The sequence below is a fragment of the Pinus tabuliformis genome, chromosome 8 (assembly GCF_031772625.1).
Source record: "Pinus tabuliformis cultivar Carrire ecotype Pingquan chromosome 8, CPIR1, whole genome shotgun sequence".
Taxonomy (NCBI): Eukaryota; Viridiplantae; Streptophyta; class Pinopsida; order Pinales; family Pinaceae; genus Pinus; species Pinus tabuliformis.
The window spans coordinates 813609000-813617672 of record NC_142294.1 but is presented as its reverse complement, the minus strand read 5'-3'; positions in this window follow the sequence as shown (position 1 = coordinate 813617672).

Sequence of the window (8673 nt, the reverse complement as noted above, 5' to 3'; positions counted from 1 at the left end):
CAATCACACAAACTTTTCTTGGTTAGTAATGTGAAAAAAATTATAATGCCATCCAGATTTTTATTTAGCGATGACAGTAAGGATACCATATTTCGACATCATAATGGACTTAACTAATTAGGTTTAATGTGTTGTGTCACCCATAATATTCACATGTACCGGATAGATTTCTAAAGGATGAACATACTAAATTTTTTAGATGCATGATACTTACTGGCCAAGACAATCACTAAATCATCAACTTGTAGAACTACATTGTTATGCATGACGGTTCTATGCATGAAGCTCGGTTACACCTTTTGGCAAGAGAGGGTTTGTTTTGGGTGAAAAACAACAACTTGATCAAGACATTTTAACCGCTCGATCGAGAAATCTTTGATCCCTCGATTGAGTTGTTTGAGGACTTAAAGATAGACCAATCAAGTGTTAAAACAAACCCTCGATCGAGCTAGTGGCTCAACCAAGCAATGGGATCAATCGAGCCACGTTTCTAAAATTTCCTACCAATACAACCTAGGTGCAAAATTAAAAAAAAGTGGCTCGATTGAGCCTTAAAGCTAGATCGATCCTTAAATCTAGATTGAGCTATAGGGTAGATTGAGCCACTGTTTAACCATGTTAAGGGATTGATTGAGGGTTTCTTAAAACCTCGATCGAGTTATTAGAAATTTTATCTCAAGCACTCAATCGAGTTGCTAAGGAACTAAAAAACAGAGTTTTAGCTCCCCTTCTGCAAATTTCTCTACAACACCATTTTTACCCTTACAAACTTTAGGAAAAAAATTTCTTTAGGTGATGGATTTGATCATGTTGGATTCATGAAGAAACCTCTATCCAATGGCATATGAGTTTGACATTTTCAAATTCATATGATACTTTCCATCTAATTTCTTTTAGACATAATGCTTGATGTTTTTTTGGATAGTTTCAAAAGGGATGAATAAAAAATCAATAACCTAAATATGGACAATGAAAAATTTCCAAAAAATACCACTATCCTTGTTTACAAGATTATTAAGTAATCAAGTTGTTGATTTAAATTTGGATAAATCTGATTATATTTGGAACTACAAGCAACTTTATATTGAAAATGAAGTTGGGTAAACAAAGCCTTGTTAGTAATAATATCATCTAATCAAGCTATTGGTTCAACCTTGGATAAATCTATTACATAGTGTTTTGTAAGTAACTGTTTGGATATTATTCTCAATTTGTTTGATGTTAGAAGAAACCATTTCAATAACATAATAGTTCCTTTATTTTGCAACTATAAATATAATTGTCTATATGGACAACTATATGAGGTAAAATTTGACCTTTAGGTTGATCATAGGTCAATAAGTGATGAAGTTGAAGTAGCATTGGTTAATAATATATGAATTAATTTATAGGAAACAAATCAATAATTTAGAAAAGGTTTACAATTTAATATAATGTAATCAACATAAACTTTGAATATGAAACAAAATAACATGTCTTATTTAATAAAACACCCATTTACAAAGGCAAATTTTGGTGCATTTGCTTACATATATAACTTGATGTTTTCATCATAACTTAGTAAGAATTTGAGGGCCAAGAAAGAGGATTTTGGAGATGAATTCATTATATATTGTCCTAGATGTAGACATAGCCATTTGTTAAATTATTGTGTTGCAAACATTGTAGAACTATCTTGAAGTTTTTGTAAATATGATCACGAGGAATGCAATTGTCCAGGAAACCATTACATCAAAGATGCACTATTTGGAGGTGGATTACTATTTGTTGAAGTTTGGTACATGTAGATGCAATGCCATTAAACCAAGAGGAACACTATTAGAAATAAGAGTCATGTCGAGCATGTGTTTTTACACTTCACCTTTAAGTACGCTAATTATAATAATTCATTAAGTGTCCTTCCATTGCTCATTTTTCAAAATATTATTCAACAAAATAACCATGTATGTATTTGCGCAAACATTGGATAACAAATGAATTACCACTTTTGTACCCTATATGTTGGAGACCATGTACAATCAACCTACCATGAAGAAATCTACATCTAATGCAATAGAGTTCTTTTGTTGTTTTTATGTAATTGAGACCATTTGCATCACAAAGCCAAACGCCTCTTAGGCATTTATTTCTCCTATTGTTGCAAAACCACTTTAGAACTTTCCCCAATTCAAAACCATGTGCTTCTGCTATTTGCAAATACATTTCTTCAACTACAAACCTATTTAGACCAATGGAGAACAACAAAGTATAATTGGGAACAACATACACTAGTCATTATGTGTTAAAAATTGATAGCTTAAGGATAAATTCTATCTAGTGGGAACCCTTCTTCATCTAGAGAGGCCCCTACTAGCCCTTGGAAGATTTTAATTTGGTCAAGGAAAAATATTATTTTTGATGAGAAACCAACGTGCACAAAAGTACAAGTCAACTTGGGCAAGCTAATTTGTTAAAATTGGAAACTAGGGCCAAACTCCATATGGGTCTCCTTATTTATGGAAACTGATATTTTTCTTGGATTCCTCTCCTCGAGAGGTATAGGATTGATTTAAATATCATCCGATTCCGACATGTATTCATGGAGATATGAATTTATTTGTGTTATGGGACAATTCGTCAAGGTTGGCCAGCAACCAAGTTTCCCCGACTTATCCTCCACATTTTAGTATAAATAGAAGAGGACTTTAAGTCATTTGTCATACAAACTCTTTTGATCTCTCTTCATTCTGTTTTGGGTTTGATGAAGATGAGGTCTAGAAGGAGTGCCCTAGGATATACACTGACCTAATGATGCCTTAATCTGCAGTAAAAGGAAGAAGCCTCATGATGCCCTAATGCTTCCCTAAGAAAGATCAAATCAAAACCATGGAAGGAGATACCTATAACATTGTGAAGAAGGTGAAGGATGATTCCATTATGCAACAAGGAAAGGCCTATATGCTAAGAAACCTAACGCTGTCCTAAAGGGGTCATACCGGCAAAGAAAGAAGACTCCTAGGCCACAGTTAATGAGGGATTCTTAGGCACCAAAAGGAGGCATGTATTTGCTGTAAAGAGAAGGGATTGACAAGTTATAACCATAGTCCAATCAAGTGTCACAAGCTGGTGCCCTAGACGCTGTCAAGGAAGAGATGCACACAGTCAAGGAAGAAAGTTATATGTTTTCCAAGGAGGGGATCTAATCCGCAGTATAAATGTAGTCAAGAGGCACTAATATGCAGCTCAATCTAGGATCCCTAATCCGCAGTTTGATGAGGCTCCTATCTGCCCTAGCTGCAGTCCAAGAAGAAGGTTCAAGCCCCTGTTAACAAGGTTCGTAGCAGCTATCAAATTGTCCATTAAACTGTTGTCCAAACAAGAGTTTAAGATGCATTCAGGTATGCCCTCATTCGCCGTCAAAGGAGGGCTAGTGTTGCCCTTGTCACAGTCGTAAAGGAGGACACTCGACTACAACAAATATAGGAGGAAAACCTTAGTTGAAGGAGCCCTTATCTATGTATGAAAGGACCCTTAGTCACAACAAGGAAAGTGGATCTAAACCTGCAGCAAGGGTAATTGTATTACAACATGGTGTTGTAGGTGGCAACATATCTCTTTGGACATGATTTGTTCCTAGGACTGTTTACTTGGTTGGTGAATCATAGTGTTGACAACAAAGTCAAGTATAGCAAACAACGTTGTATCAAGATTATGTCTGGGTATGTATAAAGGGTTCATGAGATCTGTTGGAAGAATCTCTTGCTATAGCTAGCTACTTTTCTAGGCTACAATCCATAGCAAGCAGCTAAGGCTATTCCATGATAAAGTTATAGTATTGCAGTATGCAACATATAGGTGAAAGTGTGGATGGGTGCAGCATGATGATGAGGTGCAACACAGTGATGGATGCATCATGGGTGCAACATGATGATGAGGTGCAACACAGTGATGGGTGTGTAGAATTTTGTAGAACTTTTCCTACAAATCCGCTAGCTCTGATACCATGTAGAACTTTTTCTACAAATCAGCGAGCTCTAATACCATGTAGAAATTTCCCATCTGTAGATCAACCTGGTAATGCAATGTACTAAAGCAAAACATTTGATCTATTTCTACAAACAATTTGGCGGAAGCTTAATCAACCATGAGCAACATCAATAAGAACACATATAACTGAGAAGAAGGAATCAATCACACAAAACACAGAAGAATTTACCCGGGGAAAGCACCTACCTAAAACCCCATCTCTGTATTATCATACAAGTGGAAATATGTCTGTATTACATAAATCCTTAGCTTGGAAGCCATCCAGCTCTTAGTACTATCTCTCTGTTGCTCATAGACAGTCAAAGGATTCTCACAAACCTTCTCCTCTGCCCTCCAAGCCTCCTATTTCTATGCACAATTTTTCTTGGGTCCTCAAGCTGCAACCTGTGTGATTCTCACCTCACACACAACACTGATTTTTGAAATAACTGCACAAACCTGAAGGAGATAAATCCTCATTATGGATGAGCTTCCTTTATAGGAAAAATATTCATCCAACTGATAGTACAGTGTCCCTTCTCTGATCTCAACTCAGTCTCTGTCTGAACTGACATGCATCAGTTATCCATGAGGGAATGCTCAGTTATCTGAAATAATAGTTGTCACATACATGCAAGCATTAACAAACTATATTTCATTATTTTAACAACTTGTTAAAATAATCTAATTGGACTTGAATAAGTTAAACTAAGTCAACTGATTCTCTCAGTATAGAACTGAACCTTATCTCCTTTAATCAAGGGATAAATTCCTAAATCAAGGGAGAAAATAATTCCATGATCTCACAAAGACTTCAAGTTTAATTTTCCATAATTAATTAACTCATGGAGATTAATTAATTAATATTTTAAACTGTTGTTAAGACCAAATTCGTTTTTACTTCCTATAGTTAGACCAGGGACTGCTAAAAATAGGAAGGGACTTAGAAATTCTATTTTTAGAAGATTCTATTTTTAGCAGTTTCACCTCTCACCCAAGGTGGCCAAAATGCTCATCGGCCAAACTGCTATTTTTAGAAGTGCTATTTTTAGCAGTTTTATTTTTAGCACTTTCTAAATTTAGCATTTCTTGTTGCACATTTTTCAACACTCCCTCTCAACAAGAAAGGCTTCCTCTCGAACCTGATCTTCTAACTCCAGAATGTTCTGCATGCAACACATCTACCTGGTCCGATTGTTCTTGAAACTCTCGGAACAAAAACAATCCCAATCGACCACTTTATTGGGCTAGGAACATACTCTGATGTTGAAGCTCTACCTGACCACTTTATTGGGCTAGGAACATACTCTGATGTTGAAGCTCTACCTGTAGTGGACAAGTGCTCCCTCTTTGACATCTGCACTACTACAACATCTCCATGAATCTCGCACCATTGCACACCTCTATGTGCCACCTAGCACTGTGCAAAACACTTGTGCCTCTCGCATTGCTGTAGCCTGCTAGCTATGCGCCGTCGTGGGATTCCCTGCACTGTCACTCTCTCTGTTGCTCCATCAGTATCTGTCTCTACCCAATTAGTCAATTCCTGCTACTCCACATCGGGGCTCTTGTAGCAAGGTCTCATCCAAGAGGTTGGGTACCTTAAGGATCTTGCCCCTCCTCCTTGGGACGATCACTCCACATCACCCCACCTCCTACTTGGAGGTATGGATGCATGTGATCCCTCTGCCCACCTGGCTCAACATTTCACCCTACTGGAGGTCTCCGCATGAGTATATGTCTCTACTCGATCTCCTTTCAGCTTCCCTTGTTGTGGCTGCTCCACAACCTCCTGAAGCTGCTGCATCAATCATGGCTCCTCCACAATTTTCTGAGATTTCTTCTCGCGCTGCATGTTGAGAGGTAATTTACTCTCCCTTTCAACCACCAAGTATCTAACCTTTGCCTTGCTCCTCAAGGATTTCCATGCATCTTGTACCTCAAGTGCATATAGGTTCTTGGCTAGCACACCAATCTATTTCCACTTTCCTGCCATCACGAAATTTTATAGAAAAAGAGCTGATTTTAAATCAGCGATATCTCCCTCATCCGAACTCCGATTTAGCCGTTTTTTTTTTTGATTTTGGGTATTTTTCCACAAGGAATCCAAATCTGCTATTTATTTCTGAAAATTTTGTACATAAATTTTCAGATCTACTCTGCAAACTCTCGGCCCAAAACTCAAAACTTCAAAATCTCCTCTAAGTATATTGTTCTCTCCTTGATCTCCTGTGCTCCGATATTATGTAGAATTTTGTAGAACTTTTCCTACAAATCAGCTAACTCTGATACCATGTAGAACTTTTTCTACAAATCAGCTAGCTCTAATACCATGTAGAAATTTCCCACCTATAGATCAATCTAGTAATGCAATGTACTAAAGCAAAACACTTGATTTACTTCTACAAACAATTTAGCGGAAGCTTAATCAACCATGAGTAACATCAATAAGAACACATATAACTGATAAGAAGGAATCAATCACAAATAACACATAAGAATTTACTTGGGGAAAGCACCTGCCTAAAACCCCATCTCTGTATTATCATACAAGTGGAAATATGTTTGGATTACACAAAGCCTTAGCTCGGAAGCTATCCAGATCTCAGTAAAATCCCTCTTCTGCTCATAGATAGTCAAAGGTTTCTCAAAAACCTTTTCCTCTGCCGTCCAAGCCTCCTATTTCTATGCAGAGTTTTTCCTGGGTCCTCCAGCTGCAACCTGTGTGATTGTCACCTCACACACAATACTGACCTCGAAAATAACTGCACAAACCTGAAGGAGATAAATCCTCATCATGGATGAGCTTCCTTTATAGGAAAAATATTCATCCAACTGATAGTACACTGTCCCTTCTTTGATCTCAACTAGGTCTCTGTTTGAACTGACATGCATCAGTTATCCATGAGGGAATGCTCAGTTATCTGAAATAATAGTTGTCACATGCATGCAAGCATTAACAAACTATATTTCATTATTTTAACAACTTGTTCAAATAATCTAACTGGACTTGACTAAGTTAAACTAAGTCAACTGATTCTCTCATTATAGAACTGAACCTTATCTCCTTTAATCAAGGGATAAATTCTTAAATCAAGGGAGAAAATAATTCCATGATCTCAAAAAGACTTTAAGTTTATTTTTTCATAATTAATTAAATCATGGAGATTAATTAATTAATATTTTAAACTACTGTTAAGACCAAATTCGTTTATACTTCCTATAGTTAGATCAGGGACTGCTAAAAATAGGAAGGGACCTAAAAATGCTATTTTTAGAAGATTATATTTTTGGTAGTTTCACCTCTCACCCAAGGTGGCCAAAACGCTCATTGGCCAAACTGCTATTTTTAGAAGTGCTATTTTTAGCAGTTCTATTTTTAGCACTTCCTAAATTTATCATTTCTTGTTGCACATTTTTCAACAGGGTGTAGCATGATGATGAGGTGCAACTTAGTGATGGGTACAACATGGTGATGGAATCACTTGAGTTCAGATCTACTACCTCATGTGTCATCTTCTTAAAAAAGTTCTCTGCTCTTATTTTGTCAAGTCAAAATGTTGACTTCTGATGTATATGTACTCTCTATCTCTCTACTAAACTATTGAAGAACATAAGAAGAATTGATCAAGGGTTTCCCCACATTAGGGTTTGTCTCTCGCTGGCGCCACATCTTATGTCCTCTTGTATTGGCTTGTTTTTTGCGATTTATGTTTATGTTCTATCTGCATTTTACTATCATGCTAAATGTGATTGCTAATTTGGAATTGATATTGAGTTAATATGAAAAATTGAAGTAAATTTTCTCTAAGCATAGAACATACATAAAATTAACATGGTATCAGAGCTGACGTGAAGACAAAGCCCAAGCAAGAGTGAAAGAGCAATCACCGAAGACAGTTGGAAAGGGAAAAAGGCTCAATGGGTTCCTCATCCCTCTTCAAATTCACCAAGGGTGAAGTCGAAGCAAAGAATATTATCAAAGTGGCATAGCGAAAGCATCTGGTGGCCTACCTACAGGTCACTTCAATGGGAAGTCTGGATCTGAGAATGGAAGGAAAGGTAGATGCCTTGCTTGCAATAAGTTTGGCAATTATGTGAGGAAGTGTCCAAATAGAAGGGACACATTACTTGATGATGATAACAATCATTCTAGGGGCATCTTCAATGATTAGAGGAATGACAGATACAATGGCAAAGGAAAAAGGAATGCAAGTCATCAAGGAAATGGTCGACTCTTCAAAGAAAGCGAGGAACTGAAGGTATGAAGAATCAAATCTTGTTTATGATAAGCTAAAGGAGTATTATCTTATATTGGCCTTCTCTACTACTTCTCCTCCAGACTGTTTGGGAATTTGGCTTATTGATAGTAGTGCTTCAAGGCACTTCATCGGATAGAAGGAAACTCTCTAATTTGATAGAGAAGGAAACAATCGTGGAGATTATACTTGGAGTCAATGCCACCTATCCCAGAAAGGGTGTAGGGAATGTTACCCCTCAATTGAATGAGGGTAACATGATTCATTTACAAGAATTCCTTTATGTTCTTGATCTCAAGAAGGACCTGGTGTCCATTTCAGCAATGGAAGACAAAGGTGGCATTCATCGATGGAAAGGTACGTGTTTGAAAAAGGAATTTTCAAGATGCTTTTACTCTTGGGTTCAGGG